General features: G+C 42.2%; 2 protein-coding genes, 1 long non-coding RNA gene and 3 other non-coding genes across 7 annotated transcripts in view; 1 reads left to right on the top strand and 5 right to left on the bottom strand.

The window, feature by feature from the left end:
• RNASE4 (ribonuclease A family member 4) overlaps positions 1 to 6,300 on the bottom strand; it is a 31,813-nt gene extending 25,513 nt beyond the window's left edge. Inside the window, exon 1 of the mRNA XM_066342825.1 lies at positions 5,711 to 6,300. The gene's annotated coding sequence lies outside the window, so the exon portion shown is untranslated. The remainder of the gene's footprint in view (positions 1 to 5,710) is intronic.
• Positions 1 to 21,185, bottom strand: part of RNASE6 (ribonuclease A family member 6) — a 476,573-nt gene that overhangs the window by 57,346 nt on the left and 398,042 nt on the right. The gene's annotated exons all lie outside the window — the stretch shown is intronic.
• Positions 6,277 to 6,348, bottom strand: TRNAP-UGG (transfer RNA proline (anticodon UGG)). Its single transcript has one exon. It is a non-coding gene; the product is annotated as a tRNA-Pro (tRNA).
• Positions 7,410 to 7,499, bottom strand: TRNAY-GUA (transfer RNA tyrosine (anticodon GUA)). Its single transcript is given in 2 exon segments — positions 7,410 to 7,445; positions 7,463 to 7,499. It is a non-coding gene; the product is annotated as a tRNA-Tyr (tRNA).
• Positions 7,756 to 10,824, top strand: LOC136376784 (uncharacterized). Its single transcript, XR_010746241.1, has 3 exons — positions 7,756 to 8,550; positions 8,951 to 9,583; positions 10,396 to 10,824. It is a non-coding gene; the product is annotated as an uncharacterized lncRNA (long non-coding RNA).
• TRNAT-UGU (transfer RNA threonine (anticodon UGU)) lies at positions 8,622 to 8,694 on the bottom strand. Its single transcript has one exon. It is a non-coding gene; the product is annotated as a tRNA-Thr (tRNA).

Raw genomic sequence — 21,185 nt, 5'->3', positions numbered from 1 at the left:
CTGGCTTTTTCCTCAGCACTCCACCATCTTGGCTGCTTCTCCTGGCCTCCTTCACATGGCCTTTCTCTGCTCTCCTCTCTAATGCTAATCTCAGGAACCGAGAGAGCAAGCTCCTGGTCTGCCCCACTTTATAGTGTAGAAATCCAAACCTTTAATCCAATATACGAACAAGGAAATCTCTGATACAAAGTCACTTATCTGAGGCATAATGGGATTCCTCATGAGAGTGCACCACCCCACATCATGCAGTCAAGGGTGTGGGGAAAAGCTTAGTCTTAAAACTAAGCCTTAGGCTATAATGACCTGACCTGCTTACAGCCTGTCCCCCACACCCAATACAAACCATAAGTGAGCAAACATATACATCATATTTACAAACTTAGTTGACCAACAGTTGACAATGCAAAGAGTCAGGTGATTTCATTCTAACTGTTTTTATTTTCAGTTTGGCACAATAAAGCTAAGATGAAACAGAAAATAAAGTTTTGGAGAAAGAAAAGTTTACAATTTTCTTAAAATAAATCTAAGTGCTTACCCATTTGAGTTTCAAAATACAAGAAATTAGTCTATGATTAATGATCATTATATTTTTGTCAGTAATTTAATAAGTGTGAAGCAATTGCCAATTGAAAAATATTCTTTTTTTTTTTTTCCAGAGAGAGAGAGAGGGATAGACAGGGACAGACAGACAGGAACGGAGAGAGATCAGAAGCATCAATCATTAGTTTTTCATTGCACGTTGCAACACCTTAGTTGTTCATTGATTGCTTTCTCATATGTGCCTTGACCGCGGGCCTTCAGCAGACTGAGTAACCCCTTGCTGGAGCCAGCAACCTTGGGTTCAAACTGGTGGGCTTTTTGCTCAAACCAGATGAGCCCGCGCTCAATCTGGCGACCTCAGGGTCTCAAACCTGGGTCCTCTGCATCCCAGTCCAATGGTCTATCCACTACGCCACCGCCTGTTCAGGCTGAAAAATATTCATATATTTAAATTTTTTATGACAGCTTGAACTTGAAAGTTACTCCCTTTTTTCTAAAATGTTTTTCTATGTCTCCTCTTCAAGTTAATAGTTTCCCTGCACATCGTAATGGGAAACTTGGATTCTCCTAAGGACTCTAGTGCTAGTGTACTTTCTCCTTTATACAGAGTACATATGTTTAATTCTGTCTTTAAGATTAATTATAGCCTGACCTGTGGTGGCACAGTGGAATGCTGAGGTGACCTGGAATGCTGAGGTCGCCAGTTCAAAACCCAGGGTTTGCCTAGTCAGGCATATGCAGAAAACAACTACTATGAGTTGATGCTTCCTGCTTCTCCCCTCCCCCTTCTCTCTCTCTCTCTCTTCTCTAAAAAAAAAAAAAGACTAATTATAAAATTGTGTGATAAAGGAAAGAAATTAATTTCTTTATAACAAAAATTTCTTTTGTTATAATTTCTTTATAACAAAACTTCTTACATAGTTTTGTTCTAGAGGCACAAGACTTATTTAGTAATAGAAATAATGGTTAAAAGAAGATGAAGCTCATGTGAAAAGAAGGATCATGTCTTCACTTCCAGGAAGGGGACACGGTATTGATAGAGGAAGAACGGGGACAAAGGTCTGCTGACACAGCTCAATTTCCAAAAAGGCAAAAATTAATCATTCACTTTTCAACAAACTCTCGGCTTTGAGCCCATTCTCTCTTTCCAAGGTATTTTCCAGGCATTTCTTCTGAGAATAACCGTTTAGAGATTGCTTTTTGCTCTAATACAGTAATATAACAAAAACTCCTAGAGAGGAGTTTTGCCAGCCTGCTTTGCTCTACTTTCTTAGCCATCTACTTTAATTTATGAATCACAATGGTAAATTCTTCCAACAATACTTAACAAACATCTCCCCTTTGCCTGCTTATAATCCGACATTTGCACTTTTGACAAGAGACAAATTGGCTAAATAGGCAGTGGCATGGTGGATAGAGCCTTGGACTGGGATGCAGAGGACCCAGATTCAAAACCCCAAGGTTGCTGGCTTGAGCACAGGCTCACCAGCTTGAGTGTGGGGTTACTGGCTTGAGCGTGGGATCATAGACATGACACCACTGGTCTCTGGCCTCTGGCTTGAGCCTAAGATTGCTGGCTTGAGCAAGGGGTCACTCATGCTGCTGTAGCCCCTTCAGCCCCCAGGGTCAAGGCACGTAAGAGAAAGCAGTCAATGAGTAACTAAGGCAGTGTTTCTCAAAGTGTGCACCAAGGCACACTGGTGTGTCCTAGAAGATTTCAAGGTTATTCCAGAGAAATATGTGCCTGTTGGGGACCAAAAAACCAACAGGGTTTTTGGAGTTTAGATTTTTGTGGGACAGAGGTGTGGGGAATTGGCTGTAAGCTGACAGTCTGCCCTACCCCCACCTCACTTGCCTGATTAGGTTGCCAAAGGCTGTTAAGCTGTGGTGCTGGATTATTTATACTACCCCCCATGTTCCCTGGAAAGACTGGAGGCAAGTTTCTTCTATCCTTTGTTTGGTGTAAAGTTAAGATGATATGTATGGTGGGGGTTTTCTGCACTCAACACAATTAAGAGTAAAAAGAGAGGAATTCTTCAATGTATTGATGAGGAAATGAGAGTTTGCCTTTCAAATATATGACCAAACATTGAAGAAATCGCTAGGACACATCAGGTTCATGTTTCTCATAAACACAAGAATGAAAAAACACATTTGTGCCAGGGCCTGCCGAATTTACTAAGTCTTACTAAGAATGTATTTATGTATATAAAAAAATAATTTTTTTGTTGTTTTTTAATTTTTCAACCCCTTTTTTACAAATTCAGAAAAGCATAACTCAAAAAATGTAACATAAAAATGTTTTTTATGTCAGAATAAATTTAATTTTGTTGTATTTATTTCATTTAATTACCATAAAAGCATGCTTGGACTTTATATTTTTTCTTTAATATTTGACTTAATTATTATAACATATTTCTCAGAAATTTGTATATAGTGCACCTATAATTATTTGTAGGATTTTAAATGCACCCCGACTTCAAAAAGTTTGAGAACCACTGAACTAAGGTAATGCAACAAAGAACTGATGCTCCACATCTCTCTCCCTCCCTGTCTTTCCCTAGCTGTCTCTCTGCTCTGTCACCAAAGCTATCCTGGAATTCCTATCCTCTTCGCCAAATGATAATTCTCCTCTTTCCTGGAGTACCTTCTTTTTTTATGAGTCCTGTTACAATACCTGGCCACTCCATGCAGTTGTAGAATAAGAAAAAGAGGGAACTCAGAGGCCATCTGTTCACTCCTCAATTACAGATGAGGAAACTGAAGAACAGAAAAAGAGAGCATTTGTGGCCCAAGGAATATATCTAGCATTCATAGGACTAGAAACTTTCCAATGCATCACAAAGCTTTCATATTCTGCACTAGTAATTTATAGAAAATCAAAGCTAATTTTAAAGGTGCCTGGGAAGTTACAGTGTAAGTAACTTGAATATTTTGAATACATTTTGAATATTTTCAAGATTTCCCAAAATAGGTTACCCCCTTTTACCTATAAAAAAAAAAGTTGCTTGAAATAAAGTGTAACATGCTTAGACAGCCAAGATGGTGATGGAGTAGGTGGACGCTACACTCACCCTCTCTGAAGACCAAACTGGAATTCTAACTAAATTATTAAGCAATCATCCTGATTAACTAACTGAGGACTAGCTGAGGAGGTTTTATAACCAAGGATTTACAGAAGAAGTCACATTGAAACTGGTAGGAAGGGTGGAGACACAAAAGGGCTGCCCCACTCCCATAGGCAGCGGCCAAAGTTCCGGAGAAATATCTCAGCTGCTGGTGTTCCCCCTGAGAAGTGTGGAGTCTAAACACCAAGCAGGGCTCCCCAGCCCAAAGCACCAGAGCTAGGAAGAGGTGTCCACACATCTGGCTGTGAAAAGCAACCGGGTTTCTATCCACCAGGTAGAGAGGGGAGTCTGCTAGAAACACAGGCATCCTCTTACAGGGCCAACACACAAAATTTCCTTCACATCCCCTCCCCACCTGGGTCCTATTTTTGATGGAGGGAAAGCAAAGCAGACTAGAGTTGTGTGAAGGTGAATTCACTAAAAAGGAAAAAAAAAGAAACAAAGTAACATAATTATCATTCTGCACTAACTAGTGAATAGCAGTGTAGTTAAGTAGTTCTTTGAATAACTGAGGCTGCTTCTGGGAAGTTGGCCACCTGTTGTTCAAATAATTATATCACTTGGGTTTCTAGAGATGACACTATGACTGGATTATTAAGAGAGGATCTTGGCTAATTTAAGATATCCACTATGTGCTGAAACTGTTTTTACTATCCTCAGGAAGCAAAGATGTCCTGTTATACCCATGTGTTGTTATCCTTTGATGTGTTGTTTCTGAGTAAGAAAGCTGAGGATTCCAGTGTTCCAGGAAGAAGGCTTAAAGAAGAGGCTGTTGGCAGTGTCTCCATGAATTTCAGAGCACTGGATCAGGGTGGGTTAAGGGTGAGGAGAGGGAGGTAAGCAAACAGAAAATGAAAACAACAGTTTCCAAATGTTGTTCCCACTTGCAAAAACTGAAAAAGGCCTGCTCCATGAATCTGGCGATAACCCAAGCAAAGAATTCTTAGTTTGAGAAGGCGCGGACCTCCCTTGAATTCTACGCCTTTGAATTCTTTTGCCCACTCTGTGACTCCCTTGAATTCTAGGCAATAGACATTCATGCTGCCATTGCTGTCCAGTCGCGGAAGATAAATATGGGGTGGGAATGTAGAGTCGCTGTGGGTCAAATAAGTTTGCAAATATGGTGTATATGTTTGCTTGCTTATAGTTTGCATTGGGTGTGAGGGACAGGCTGTAAGGAGGCAGGGTCCTTATAGCGTAAAGCTTAGTTTTAAAACTAAGCCTTTCCCACCCTCTTAAATCCTAAAATCTTCTCAACACTAAGCTTTTCCCCACACCCTTGATTGTTGCATGATGTGGGGTAGTACACTCTTATGAGGAATCCCATTTTTGCCTCAGATAAGTAACTTTGTATCAAAGACTTCCTTATTTGTATCTTGGCTTAAAGGTTTTGATTTCTACACTATAAAAAGAGACAGACCAGGGGCTTTCTCTCTCTTGGTTTCTGAAATTAGCATTGCAAGGAGAAGCAGCCAAGATGGCAGAATGCTGAAGGAGAAGCCAGTTTGTGCAGAGTTTGTGCAGAGAGAAGGAGATGGGGAACAGAGGTGAATAAGGCTGGTGAGGTAGAAACCTTTATTCTAGGCAACTCGGATGAATCAGTGGCTTTGGGAGCCCTGAATGGAAAGGGAAGTGTTTTCCCACTGTGTGTATTTCTTGCCCACCAGGTGTAAGCTTTACACCTTTAATAAAGGTAATGGCCCACCAGTTCTTGGCTTCCTTGTTTCATTACCTTCTGAACGAATCAAATGCAAACTTGCAAGGACCAGGCCTCTGTGATGGTGGTCATGGCTACTAGCCTTACAGCCGCTATTTTTACAAAAACTGCATTTTAATCTTCCTTCCCATTCCTCAATTTGGTCCTGCGAACTACTCCTGAAGGAGCCCCAGGTACACTGCCTCTGCGAAGCAGGGACTCCCCGGCCAAAGCGCCCCTGGTAACTGTGAGGACACCGAGGAAGAGAAGTGTGAACTTATCTTGGCCTTGGAACAAAGCTGTAGAAAAGGGCAGGAAAGTGGAAAGAGAAGTTTTTGTTTCTTACCGCTTCTTCTTCCTTTTTATGATGTTGAGGAGCTGGTAGAAAACGCAAGATGTTGTTTTGACTGCTGTTTTGGATCAGAGTCGGGTCAGAGTGATGAGGTTGTAGCGAGTAGGGGAGAGTCAGTGCGCGAGCCCTTGGGTACTTGGGACCGCACCCTGTTTCCCGGAGGCGGACCGACTCGGGAACAGGCGTCACATCAGAGCCCACCCCAGGCGGAGCGGGAGAGTCCCTGCCTCGCCCCGGAGCGACTCTAGAGATCTCAGTTCAAGACACAGCTTCAGCGAGGGTGCGGTCTGCTGGGACAGCTGAACACCGGGTACCCGCCCCTGCTCCCCAAAGCAAAGCAGGCCGCATGCCGCTGGCCGCTGCTCCCAGGAGCAAGGGAACCCTAGAGTCCAGAAAGGCAGGCAATTTTGTCCCTCACAGGTCATCAGCCCATATCGGCCTCGCGTTCCTTCATTGAACCTCTCTTTTGCAGAACAGTTTGGAACACGAGAAAAATCTGTATGGAATAGAACTTTTTTCAATAGTTCCTAAAGGAGAGAAAACAAATTATCAAAAGCTTTGGGCTCGTCCGGGATTTGAACCCGGGACCTCTCGCACCCAAAGCGAGAATCATACCCCTAGACCAACGAGCCACACAAATGTAGGTATGTCACTGTTTGTTCTGAGTTCATTTCTCCGCCAGGCTGCTCCAGAGTTCTGTTCCTAGTTGTGACTATTACGTTTTGCCTGGCTTAACCCCGCCCCCCCATCTCCATGAAGTCTCCTGTCTGACTCTGGAACTAGCCTCGCTTCTTCTCCCCAATCCACGTTCTGGACCCTTCCAGATGCCAGGTGGGGTGAGAGGCTTCAGACTTCAGGCCACATTTCCTAGTTCCTCCGAGTTTGGCCTGAAGGGGTGTAACCGCGAGCTGGAGTCTGGAGGAGCGCGGGTTGGAGCCCGTGAGCCCGGGCAGAACTCGATTGCAAGGGTGTAGGGTTCTCAGCCCCAGGACAGACGCGCGGGAACTGTATCTGTCGCGCTGTCCGCTTCGCGGGACCATAAAATCCTAGGACAGAACAGGCGCGTATCAAAATACCGGGAGCCGGAGCCGGTTGGTGGTGAGCCAGTCTGGAGAATGTTGGGACATTCCAGATCCCTCGCAGTTTCCCAGAATGAGAGTCAAGTTCTCCCCACCTTTGCTTAAATTGTTTTCTCGCTTTGGAACTCTCTCCTAGTTTCATCCTGATTCACGTCAAATCCTATTCCTCCTTCCTTCTCCGGCTCTAAATATGTATATAAACAGTTAAATAAATTCAAAGGTCCTCTTTCTGCATGGATGTGTGTATGTGGTGGAGTCATACACTCGGGCTGAAGGTCACATTTACGGGGATTGTTCTGCAAATTAATGCCCCGAAGGTCGCAGAGCACTTCCGTACATTATACAATATTCTATATCAACGAGTGGTCTTGAGTCTCTGACATTTAGTCCTCAAGCAGCAATCTAGGACACCCAGGAGCCGAAAGAAAGCACATCTAAAAGATAACTCAGAATCTTTCTAGTTGGCCAGTTTAATTAGTATATACTCTTTTTCTCACTACTTAACAATCACACCAGACAAGATACATTTTCTCAAGACCAATTTTTTCTTGGGAGCAGGGGAAGGTCCTCAGAAAACGACTTCAGAGCAGAGGCTAGCCCAAAATGGCAGCTTCTCCTTCGAGCCGGAATCGAACCAGCGACCTAAGGATAACTAGGTAGGAAGTTACTACAGTCCTCCGCTCTACCAGCTGAGCTATCGAAGGAAGCACAGAGATGTGTTTTCTAGAATTCCCTATTCAAGAAAGAGAGAAGCAGAGGAGGTACAAAATGGTCGTTTGGTTACCGGCAAGTGCACCTCGCAGAGTAACCACCTTATGCAAACGTCTTGCATCTACATGCAGTTTTGGGGACCCTTCTATAGCTGGATTCTCTTCGCTGAGGGGCTTCTAAACAGGGCCAACCCGTGCTCTTAACAGGGGCCGCTCGAACCCGTGCATCCCAAGGGTTGGGGGGGCCTGCTCGCCCCAGGGGCTGTTGTTTTCACCCAGCGCGCCGGCCGCAGGCGGCATGATGTGCGTCTAGAGTGGGCGCGGCCACCCGGGCATCGGAGTACTAGGGACTGAGGTGCTTGGACACAGAATTTTTAGCGTCTAACTCCGAGCCAGGGAGAGAGGCGCGGCCCTCCTCCTTTCCTTACGCCCTGCGCTCGCCTCCGACCCCCGGCGCGTGGGCACAGGCCAGTTGCTGCTCTTTTCTGCTCACACGTCCGCAGGCTCGGGGACGGAGAAGGTGTGGAATAGAGAATATATGGGTAAGCCCAGTGTTTCTGTGAGAACTGACTTTTGGTGAAGCGATTTTGAGGTTTTCCAAGCCACAATCTCTTTGAGTCAATAACAAATTTGGTGATCCAAGTCTGGACTTGAATTTCCCCAGCTGAGGTACTGAAGTGTTCGAAAACCCACTGAAACGTGAAATCTTGCCCAGCTGCCTGCCGAACGCTGACGGCTCCGGTCAGCGGGAGGACCTGGTTCTGGGCTCCAAGCCTGCCTGAGGCGGGTGTTGAGGGCTCGATCCCAATCTTTCTCCACGGCCGTCATCCCTGCTCGGGTTGGGCTACTCTCCAGGTTCTGGCCGCGCGTCCGCCCGGGCCGCAGCACTTCCCGCAGCTTGCCACAGACTCCGCCACAATCCAGGAAGCAAAGCGGCACTTGCGCACTGGCTCAGAAATCCGAGGGAGCACTTCGGTTCGGCGTTGTTCATTCCGGAGGTCTGGGCTGTGGCGAGAAGATACAAAGTGTGGAGTGTCTGAAGAAGGTAAAGTTATCGAAGGGAGGGTGTGGGGTGAATGGCGAGAAGAATTAAAAACAGTGGGATAGCCACTTGGAAGGCCCCAGCGAGATTTGAACTCGCGACCCCTGGTTTACAAGACCAGTGCTCTAACCCCTGAGCTATAGGGCCTCACGCTGCAAAAGTGTTGTTCTTTGTAGTAAAGAAAATTTTTAGACTGTACTTTTATTACAGTATCTGAGTGTTGGAAGTAAACAAATCCTGAACGGCATTTCAATGTTTCCCAATTATTGGAATGCAATCTGCAGACTCTTGATGGGAATGGCGCAATATGGGGGTCAGTGATAGAGACCGCCGCTATTTCAAGACTAGAAAAATATGCTCAACTCAACTGTAACAAAGCGCCTTTTTTTTTTTTTGTCTCCAGCGGCAGACTGTCAAAATTAAGAAGTAAAACCCCGCATAGAGGAAATCCTCCCACAGGTCTGTCAACTAAAACTGGGAAATCTGCACCGGTTTTCTATTTGACTCAGGACATCTACCGACCTGCAACCGCCCGACTTGAAGTTCCTCAGGTGTGGGGAACATTCTCGCAGTCGAGTCTCAGCACCAGAGCGGGCATTCGTTAACTCGCTACTTAATTCGTTCTTTTATTCAACAAATACCGAATCCCAATTTTGGGCTCGCCTCTGGACTAGGAGCAAGGCATCCAGATATGGTCTTTACGTTGAAATCACTGTCATAATTTTGTGGAATAAAGAAACTTTAGCCTTCATGAAAGAGTACAATAAAAAATATGTAGCTGTGCTAGATGTGAAGGGGTGGTGGAGACTGCCACGGTTGGCAAATTTACAGAGAGAGCCATCACAGATACAAGCCTACTGGAGGGGATGGGCTTGAGCAGCACTTTGAAGGGAAGTAAAGATACAAGTTTTCAGGCGTGATGATCTCTGGTAGAAGAAAAGTGAGGAGCAAAGTCTGAGATAAAGACTGAGATGTACAAGCAGTCAAGGCAGACCACTGCTGGGACAGATATCCAGTCTCCTGAAAGTGAGGAAAGGTAAGAAAACAGATTAGTAGAGACAGAGATATTTCTGGAATGAAGTTATGCCCTTTGAAATTTTAAAAATGAAAACTCACCAGGCATAGATATGCAGAATGAATGGAAGGGAAGAGAAACCAGAGTCAAGGGAACACTAGAGATTGGCCCTTATGCAAATGCTCAAAGCTACAAGAGAATAACAGTTATGGATTAGAAAGCGGAAAAAATGACTGAAAGAGATACAGGGAAGACATATTCTGCTGAAGTTAGATGTGAATAAAGAGGAAATAAGAGCAGAGGCAGATTAAGGTCGGTTGAGGCCCCAGGCGCAGAAGAAAATACTGGGCCCTTTAAAAAAAAAGAGACAGGGAAAATAAAAATACATGTTAATCATATTTTTAAATAAATAAAGAATATTATGTACTATTAATGTTAAAATTGCACATATGAAACCAAACTTAGTGTCATTAGAAAAAAGTGTAAAGTTGGGGTTTTGTGGGGGGCCCTTAAGAAGTCGAGGCTCAGGGCACGTGCACCTTGTACGCCAGGCCGGTAAATCCACCTCTGAATAAGAGACTATATAGAGGAAAGAGTCAGGGAAAACTCTCAAATATACCTTAAAGAAGGAAGATGATAGCTGCAGGAAAAAAATGTCTATAGGAGACAGCTATCTGGAAAGGGCAGAGGGGTGCTAGGATTCAGGTGGGCTGAATTTGAGGCGAGGATGGAGGAGTTTGTGGGAATTGTACAATATCTAGAATACAATGTATTATATTTTTTGCCGATCTGACAAAAAATAGGTATAATTTTTATTTATTCACACTGGACAGCTATTGTGTGTTGGAGCAAAGCCAAAGCACCAAGTGACTTTCTTTTCCCATCCCGAGGAAGTGAAGGTCAAGGCCAAGCACTCGTGACTGAAAGCACTCGCATTCAGGGAAGTCCGGAGGATGTGGGTGCTTGGCCCAACTGGACCTTTCTGCAGGTCAGGAATCAGACAGCAGATAGTGTGGTGTTATGTCTCAGAAAGGGCAAGAGAAATTTAATCAGTTTTGCAAAACTAAATAATAAAATTGTACACTGTATTCTGCTTGTTAGTTTCTTATGCAAGATGACATATTTCTGCTTGATAAATTGGATAACTGATCTCTCCAAGGCACCTCAATCCTGATGAGATTGGGGTCTTCCACTTGCAGTATTGTTGTTGCTGCCTCATTCCTTTGTGGCTCCTCTTCATGAAACCCTGAACATTAACAATTGTGTTGGCTGTTGTTTTTTTTATTTGACAATCTACGGGAAAAGAAGTCAGTGTCCCTTACTAAATAGTCAGGTATTACATATTTTAAAAATTCTTGCAACACTGGGTTTGAAAACCCCTGACATAGATCATCCATTGAATTAGAGGTGTTTTGTGCTCTTCTTTCTTTTTAATTGATTGATTTTAGAGAGAGAGAAAGGAGAGAGAGAGAGACAGAGAAGCATTCTATTTGTTGTTCCACTTAGGGGGTGTTCATTGGTGGTTTCCCCTCTGTGCCCTGATCTGCATCCAACTAGCAACCTTGGTGTTTCCAGACACTCTGATTGAGCTAACTGGCCAGGAACAAAAGTTATGTGGTTTTGCAGGAAGAACATTCAAAGGGAGAACAGCAGAGGCCTGGCATTTTGAATAACCCAGCTGCCCACAATTGTCATATGAATAGGTATCTAACATTTTAAAAATATTCTCCTTACATTTGGTAATTTCATATATTATAAGTAAGTCTCTTCTGGAAAATTTGCTTTCCCAACTGGTACCTGGGAGTAGGCATGTGATCTAAGTTCCACCAATCAAATGCATCCAGGGAAGATTTCAATTTAGAACTGCAAAAAAAAGGAGTAAATGGTCTTAAGGGAAATATCATGTTTTTCCAATGGTTAAGTGTTAGATTCTTGGGTATGGGATTTCTTAAATCTGTAAATTGTTGTCTTTCTTTAGTTTTGAAAAATTCTCAGCTATTATCTTTTCAAATATTGTTTTTACTCTACTTTTTTCTCCATTTATAAAACTATAATTAAACATATTAGACATTCACCATCTCTTCTCTATTTATAACCTCTCCTATATTTTCTGTCTTTTTGTCTTTCCATGTTGCATTCTGAATTACATGTTCTTACTCATAATCCATTAGTCAGATGTTAAATCTACCCACTGAGCCAACTGTAATTATAAATCGTAATTATTTTATTTAGAAAGTTAAATTTAACAGGATGACATTTATCAACAAGAATACATACATTTCAGGTAAACATCTCCATGGCATTTGCACAGTCAATTATGTTGTATACCCATCACCCAAAGTCAAATCATTTTCTGTCACCTTATATTTGTCCCTCTTTATGCCCTTCCCCCAGTCCCTTCTCCCTCCCCTCTCTCCACCTCTGTGGACAAGGACTGCCGAGGGTGAGGACAACGGAGACGCAAAGACCTGACTCCAGGGACCAGGTTCAGTGACGCAGATCCAATTTATTCAGGAAGTAAGCTAGCTTATATACACAGGTTCAGCCTATAGGGTGTTACAGCATGTCCTTCACAGCCAATGGCTGAAAAGGTCAGGGAGCTGCCTGGTTGGTGCCGAGTTACTTCCTTACAGCGGGCGAGCTCTGTCCTGGGTGTGCCTAGGAGGGTTTCAGGTGCTGGAGTGTTCTCACAGCATTGCATCAGCCACAGCTGCTAGGAATGCGCTCTGCACTCTACCTACATTTCCCCCTTCTCTTTTATTTATTTATTTATTTTAATTTTTTATTTTTTTTTTTTTAATTTTTCTGAAGTTGGAAACGGGGAGGCAGTCAGACAGACTCCTGCATGTGCCCGACTGGGATCCATCCAGCATGTCCACCAGGGGGCAATGCTCTGCCTATCTGGGGTGTTGCTCTGTTGCAACCAGGGCCATTCTAGCACCTGAGGTAGAGGCCATGGAGCCATCCTCAGCGCCCAGGCCAACTTTGCTCCAATGGAGCCTCGGCTGCTGGAGGGGAAGAGAGAGACAGAGAGGAAGGAGAGGGGGAGGGGTGGAGAAGCAGATGGGCGCTTCTCCTGTGTGCCCTGGCCGGGAATCAAACCCGGGACTCCTGCACACCAGGTCGATGCTCTACCACTGAGTCAACCGGCCAGGGCAATCCCCCTTCTCTTTTAATTAGGGCCAGTTGGACTTGATGAATGATAGTTTGCTGTTGTTGTCTCTACGGGCAGGATAATGCCAGGGTAGGGAAAAGCAACCCAGACGTGGGGGGTCTGCCCACGTCTGGGAGTTAGTGGTTATTATAGCACACATAAGCAGGAAGAGTACCAAGGCTTGGGGGCCCATCAGTGGCCATTCTCTGGTGTTGCTCCACTAAAGCCTTCATATCCCCTCCAGGTGATGGGGTGCACACATTGGCTGTGAGGTTTTCTTCTGGAGACTCTCCATCTCCTGGGTTGGGAGATTCATTGGAGGGGTCATCTTGGGACACCCGGACTGGCCTTCTGTTTTGTCCTGGGATTCAAACTGGCCAAGGGCTGTTCTCTGGAAAGACATAAGCATAACCTCTCCCTTGCGTTAGAAGGGAGTGTGGACCCTGCCACTGTGCCGTGGCTGGGTCCTTCCAGCATACCAACGGTAAAAGGGTTCGGGAGTGGCAACTTCTGCTTCTTCGGCTGGCAGAGCCGATGGTGCAGTTAGCAATTCGATTGGTTCCGTTTTTGCATGCTCAGCCGTGAGAGTGTTAAACTTGGAGGCTAAGCCATTTTCCTCCTCAGTGGAGAGGAGCGAATAGGGAGGTAGGGCCTCCTCAGGGAGAGGGGTAGCCTCGGCGGGAGATGGCTAGTAGGGCAGGAGTGAGACCGAGGGGGAAGGTTTGCCCTTTGTGTACTTCACTGAACAGATGCAAAGGAGAGCTCGGGCCCAAGTATCGGGGTCCCAAGGAGGTGTGTCCCGAAGCCAAGAGTTGAAACCTGAGAGGATTTCCCAGTAGGTACAAAGATCCTTTTCATTAATTTTAACTTGCCTACTCTGCAATAGGGCATGGAGGGCTCGAGCTTGCGGGGCTTGGGAGTGAGGGAGAAGGTTTCCTATTGCAGAGGGTCACTCACCCATCCCTTGGATGCCGGTTGGGTCCCTGTCCAGGTGCCAGTTGTGGACAAGGCCCACCCGGGGGTGACAACAACGGAGATGCAGAGACCCAACTCCAGAGACCAGGTTCAGTGACGCAGATCTGATTTATTCAGGAAGTAAGTTAGCTTATATACACAGGTTCAGCCTATAGGGTGTTACAGCATGTCCTTCACAGCCAATGGCTGAAAAGGTCAGGGAGCTGCCTGGTTGGTGCCGAGTTACTTCCTTACAGCGGGCGAGCTCCGTCCTGGGTGTGCCTAGGAGGGTTTCAGGTGCTGGAGTCTTCTCACAGCATTGCGTCAGCCACAACTGCTAGGAATGCGCTCTGTGCTCTACCTACACGCCTCCTCCCCATAACCACTGCACTTTTATCTATGTCCATGAGTCACAGTTTTATATTTCACCTATGTGTGAAATTATATAGTTTTTAGCTTTTTCTGATTTACTTATTTCACTCAGTATTATGTTCTCAAGATCCATTCATGTTGTCGTAAATGATACTATGTCATCATTTCTTTTTTCTTTTCTTTTTTTATTAATTTTTTACATTTATTGTGTTAACATGGATTCAAGTGTCCCACTCAATATAACACCCTCACCCCCAACCACATGCCCCCATTATACCCCATTTGTCCCTATTCCCCAACTCCCACCCCCCTTCCTTCTGGGATTTACTGTCCTGTTATCTGTATCTATGTGTTATGTATATATAGTTTCACTAATCCCTTCACCTTCTCTGATCCCAGCCCTCATCCCCCTTTCCTCTGATAGCTGTCCCTCTGCTCCCTGTGACCCCGCCTCAGCCTCTATTCCATTCCTCAGTTCACCTTGTTCATTTGATTTCACATATAAGGGAGATCATTGAAAGGTAAAAACCACGAGATGAACCAAAATAAAACATGAGGCTAGTGTGCTCCAAAAAGAAAATTTGTTTAAAAATCCTGGATGCAGGTGACCAGACAAACCAAGCTGTGTCAAGGACTAGGGAGGAAGGGAGCAGGATATATACTGGTTAGTTGGGGTCTTGGAAAAAGTGGCTGATGTCATTGCCCCTGTAAGTACAAGGTCATATTTTTCATACATGGATTGGAGTGGTGCCACAGCTTCTCCAAATTGTTTATCTTCTGGCTTGACTATCTAAAGCAGTGTTTCCCAACCTTTTTTGTGCCATGCCCCACCTTAACCTTTCTAAAATTTTTATGTCTCCCCCTATGTAACATACATAATTTTTAGCATTAAAAAATTGATTTGTTCACTTAATAAACATAAATGATAGGTTCTAGGAAGAAATCACTATGAAATTGTTAACAAAACACAGTAAGTAAAATTTCAAAACATATAATGAAAAACAGAAATTTAAATTCCAAATAATTTTAATACAGATTTTTCTATATTAATTTATTTTAATTTAGTGTGATCCTTGTGCTTGATGCTTGCTGCACAGAGATTTTATATTAGGTTCCAATTTGGTTAGCTTTAGTCTCAAGTCTCCACGTTGTGTTATATCCAGCCGATTTCTTTTTTTTTTACCAGTAAATCATTTACAGCACTAAATCCACATTCAGCTAAAAATGAAGATGGAAACGGTAGCAATAGTTTTCTTGCACATTTGGTTGAATTTGGGTATTTGATTTCTGTTTCCTCACAAAGCCATGCCATCGCTCCTTTGATATTAAATAAAGCTTTAACTGACTCATCATTTTGCAATTCTGCGAGTTCTTCTTGATACTGCATATTTGATATATCAGACAAATCCACTAACATTGGCTGCATTATCCATGTTGGGAAATCAATTTGTTTTAAATCAGAAAATCTTTCTTTTAAATCAGCCGATAGAATATTCAAATGATTGACAATAACAAGTAAAGCGGTATCAGTTACTTCACATTTTTGGAGCCAATGAAACTGTTTAAAGTTTTTGTTGTTAATGTTTCTGACATAACTCAATATTGGTAATGAAACCAAATATCTTTGCTTTTGCATCAACAAGAGTTTTATTTGTTCCTTGAAGTTGCTTATTTAATATATTTAGTTTTTCAAAGATATTGGCTAAATAACTCACAAATGCTTTACCATCTATTGTTAACAGATACTTCATTTCAGGTTTGTTGCTTAAAAAATCACTAAGAGTATCAAACAGTTCCATAAATCTTTTCAAACAGTTTCCTTTAGATAGCCATCTTACTTCAGTATGAAGTAAAAGTCTCACATGGTCTTCATTTTGTTCTTCACAAAATAGCTTGAAAAGACGCTCACATTTGGCACTAGCTTTAATAGCATTAACACACTTTATTACTGTATGTAATACTTCATTCAGAACAGGAGAGATGTTTTTAGCTACCAAGTTTTCCCTATGAATAACACAATGCACAAGAATCATTTCTGGATTCGCATCTTTCATCAATTTTAAGCAGCCATTTTTCTTGCCCATCATATTGGGAGCACCATCTGCAGCACAAGATGTTATATTTTTCATTGGTATATCATTGACATCTAAGTAGTTTTTTAGCTTATTATATATATCTTTGGAGGTAGTGGTGCTTTCTAATCTTTTACAGAACAACATTTCTTCAGCAAAATGTCCTTTATCAATATATCTTATGTAAGTTATCAATACTGCCTCACTGTCTCTCAAAGTTGATTCATCCATTTGCAAGGAGAATTTTCTTGTTTTCAGCTTTTCAATAAGTTGTTTTTCAATATCCTCACTCATTTCGTCTATTCTTCTGCTAACAGTATTGTCACTGAGTGGCATAGCTTTTACATCTTTGTCATCTTTTTCAAGAACCGTTTTAAGAAATGCTGATATTGACGGTTTTATTAAATTCTCTCCTATAGTGTGATTTTCTCCAGTTTTAGCGATGAATAAAGAAATTTGAAAAAAAAAAAGAAATTTGATAACTAGCCTCAAGAACACGATTATTAGTTGAAGTATGAGCAGTAAATAGAGACTTTAATGTTGTTCTTTTTTCAAAATTTTTCTTTAAAGTTTTAAAGTAACTCAAATCTGAATTAATATGAGCACTATGTTTCGCCTTCAAATGCGCCTCAAGACGACCTCGTTTCATTGATTCGTTGGTCAAGCATTGCTGGCATAAAAGACAAAAAGGAATCTACTCATCGTGAACAGCGGGTATGAACCCAAATTTTAAATATTCCTCCGAACTTTGACGAGTTTTTTTCTTGCTTGCACCACTCATTTTACTATGGGCTATAATAAAAATAAGATCAATTAAAAACTAATATTAAAATATGTGTTAAAATATATTCAATGTGACATAGAGTAAACGTATACTAAAAATTCATATTTATTTAAATGTATATAACACATTTACTACACTACCACTGCAAATCAAAAGGTATCTATATTTTTTCCACTTGACAAAATTTTCTGGAAAGTTATGCTTCTAAAATTAAAATTGTCGTGCATGCACTATTATAGCCCCAATAATATTTATAAAATATTATTGCTTTCTAGCCCCAGTGCAAGAAGTACTTAATAAAGAGTTTAATATTGACAAAAATAAAATCAAATACTTACCAATGATCTCTATACAATATATATATGTATATTTATTAAATCAACGAGCTTTTACAACAGTTTTGACTGACACTTATTTCAAATTAACACCAACTGAATGATGTGAAACACTACAGAAGTTGCGATGGGCCAATTAGGTGAGAATAACTGCGTTGTTTAGCGAGTTTTTAAAACATCCAGGGTTCCCCACGGCAGATGGCACGCTCCGCGGTGAACACAGGACGAACTTTACTTGACGACGCCAATCATCCAGTTGATATTTTGGTCTCATCAAATGAAATTATACTTAATAATTATTTACCGCAATTATTTAAGAATTGCATTTTTTGTTAAATTTGGCACCGATATCTAGCATTGCATTTAAATGGCCCGGGGCAAAAGAGTTAAAGTCATGTCGAGTCCATTTTCAAATTGTCCCCCTTAACTATCGAATTGCCCCCCTGTGGGGCATGGGCCCCACGTTGGGAAACACCGATCCTGGGTTAGTTTAAAACAGGAGTAGGCAACCTTTTTATACCTACTGCCCACTTTTGTATCTCTGTTAGTAGTAAAATTTTATAACCATCCACCGGTTCCACAGTAATGGTGATTTATAAAGTAGGGAAGTAACTTTTTTTCTTTTCTTTTTTTTTACAGAGACAGAGTCAGAGAGAGGGACAGACAGACAGGAATGGAGAGAGATGAGAAGTATCAATCTTCAGTTTTTCGTTGTGACACCTTAGTTGTTCATTGATTGCTTTCTCATATGTGCCTTGACCGTGGGGTTACAGCAGACCGAGTAACCCCTTGCTTGAGCTAGCGACCTCGGGTCCAAGCTGGTGAGCTTTTGCTCAAACCAGATGAGCCCGCGCTCAAACTGGCAACCTCAGGGTCTCGAACCTGGGTCCTCGGCATCCCAGTCTGATGCTCTATCCACTGTGCCACCACCTGGTCAGGTGGGATGTAACTTTACTTTATAAAATTTATAAAGCAGAGTTATAGCAAGTTAAAGCATATAATAATAATTACTTACCAAGTACTTTATGTCGGATTTTTGCTAAGTTTGGCAGAATAAATCTTTATAAAACAACTTACTATAGTTAAATCTATCTTTTTATTTATACTTTGGTTGCTCCACTACCACTAACCATGAAAGCTGGAACACCCACTAGTGGGCGGTAGGGACCAGGTTGACTACCACTAGTTTCAAAGGTTCCAGGCCTTCAGTCAAGCCAGTCCCCCCTCCTCCCACGTGCTGATCTATCAGAAGACAGCATCTTTGGGCCCATGGCTAGGCTTTTACAAACGACAATTGTGATTTAAACTCCTCTAATTGTCAGGTCCTTTCCCAATGTAAGCTTTCCCTGACATTCCTGCAAAGATAAACTTTTTGATATATTTCAAAGTGAAGGCCAGGAAGCCATTAAGTGAGAGAATAACAAGCCAATCAACTACAGCCTCACAGTGGGGGATGAGAATGTTCTATTTTGAGCCCAGATGAGAAGTTGGGTGAGGGGAATTTGAGTTTTAAAGGGGGGCTTCTGGATTTGAAGGCATCCTGAACCCAAACCTTATAATCATATGCTATTTTTCTTACTCTTCCTGGTTTATTTCACTTAGCATAATAATCTCCAGGTGCATCCATGCCATCACAAAAGGTAAGATTTCCTTCTTTTTCATGGCCAGATAGTATTCCATTGTGTATATGTATCACAGCTTTTTTGCTTAGTTTGTTTTTTAAAGATTAGAGAAGGGGGAAGAGCAGGAAGCATCAATTCCCATAAGTGCCTTGACCAGGCAAGCCCAGGGATTTGAACCAGCAACCTCAGCGTTCCAGGTCAATGCTTTACCCACTGCTCCACCACAGATCATGTATCACAGCTTTTTTATCTGCTCGTCAACATGCTGATGGACACTTGGGCTGTTTCCAGATCTTGGCTATTGTAAACAATGATGCAATAAACATGGAGGTGCATATCTTCTTTTGAATCAGTGTTTTGGGATTCTTAGGATATATTCCTAGGAGTAAGATAGCTGGGTTATAAAGCAGTTCCATTTTTAATTTTTTGAGGAAATGCCACATGATTTTCCACAGTGGCTGCACAAATCTGCATTCCTACCAGCAGTGCCTAAGGGTTCCCTTTTCTCCAGTACTTGTTTGTTGATTTGTTAATAAAAGCCATTCTGGCAGATGTGAGGTGATATCTCATTGTGGTTTTAATTTAGACTTCTCTAACAATTAGTGACATTGAGCATTTTTTCATATGCTTATTGGCCATGTGCATGTCCTCTTTGGAGAATTGTCTATTTAGTTCCTTTACCCATTTTTTTTCATTTTTTAATTGGATTGTTTACCTTCCTGGTGTTGAGTTTTAGAAGTTCTTTATAAATTTCGCTTATCTACCCCTTATTGGATATATCAGCAAATATGTTCTCCCATAGAGTAGGTTGTCTTTTTATTTTGTTAATAGTGTCTTTTACTGTGCAAAACCTTTTTAGTTTTATATAGTCTCTTTATTTTGTCCTTTATTTCAGTTGCCTGAGGAGATATATCAACAAAAATATTGCTATGAGAGATGTCTAGGAGTTGACCCTTATACACAAGCTCACAGGAACAGAAAATGCATACATAAACAGTGAACAGAGTGGTAGCTCTAGACAGCCCACTGCTGGTTGCAAATAACATCTGACATCAACCAGTACCTACCCTGCCCAAGAGAACCAGCATACACAGTAGTGAGTTGCAGACCACAACTAGACCCAGCTAGCAAGTGGCATGCCCAAAGGGGGAGCCCAGCAGGCACCAGAACCTACTGTAAATAACTATGCCCCAAGTGACAGCCACTACACAATGTCTAATACATGTGATCAAGGTTAACCCTTAGAGCCAGCCAGCCTGAAGGATTAAATCTACCCACAAAAAGACCAACAGCATTCAAGACTCACAGACAACAAGAGAATACATATAACCCTCAAGAAACATTCCTAGAGCAAGGAGCTCAGGTGGCCTTGAGGTTTGTACCACTAAGCTAACCTTCCTACTAAAGACATCACAACAAATTTAGGAGTTAGAACAGAGCTACCTAGTACACAGAATAAAATGGGCAGACAAAGAAATATACTCCAAATGAATCAACAAAAGAAATCCCCTGAAAAATAATTAAAAGAAAAGGAAGCAACAAAATTCTCAGACACAGTGTTTAAAACAATGGATATTAGGATACTCAAGGATCTTAGAGTAAGAATGGATAATATCAGTGAGAACTTAAACAAATAACTAGTAAGCATTAAAAAGTACATTGAAACCATAACAAAGAACCAGTCAGAAATTGTGAGTGTAATATCAAAAACGAAGACTGTACTAGAAGGAATCAACAGCAGGTTGGGTGAAACAGAGGATCAAATCAGCGATTTAGGGGACAAGATAATAGTGAGCACAGCAGCAGAGCATCAAAGAGAAAAGAGACTCAAGAAGGATGAGGAAACTCTAAGAGACCTCTGCAACATCAAGCAAAACCTCATGTGCATATCATAGGGGTTCCTGAAGGAGAAGAGAATGAACAAGGGATAGAGAGCCTGTTTAAAGAAATCATACCTGAAAACTTCCCTAATCTGGTGAAGGAAAAAGTCACACAAGTTCAAGAAGCACAGAGAGTCCCATTCAAGATAAACCCAAAGAGGCCTACACCAAGACACATTGTAATTAAAATGCCAAAGATAAAGACAAAGAAAGAATCCTAAAAGGTGCAAGAGAAAAGCAATTAATTACCTACAAAGGAGCCCCGATAAGGCTGTCATCTGACTTCTCATCAGAAACACTTCAGGACAGGCAAGAAATATTCAAAGTGATGCAAAATAAGAACCTACAACTAAGACTACTCTACCCAGCAAAGTGTTCATTTAAAATTGAAGGAGAAATAAAGAGCTACCCAGACAAACAAAGGCTCAAGGAGTTCATTACCACCAAACC

This window comes from Saccopteryx leptura, chromosome 6 (assembly GCF_036850995.1).
Source record: "Saccopteryx leptura isolate mSacLep1 chromosome 6, mSacLep1_pri_phased_curated, whole genome shotgun sequence".
NCBI classification, from domain to species: Eukaryota; Metazoa; Chordata; class Mammalia; order Chiroptera; family Emballonuridae; genus Saccopteryx; species Saccopteryx leptura.
This window is presented reverse-complemented; position numbering and strand designations above follow the sequence as displayed.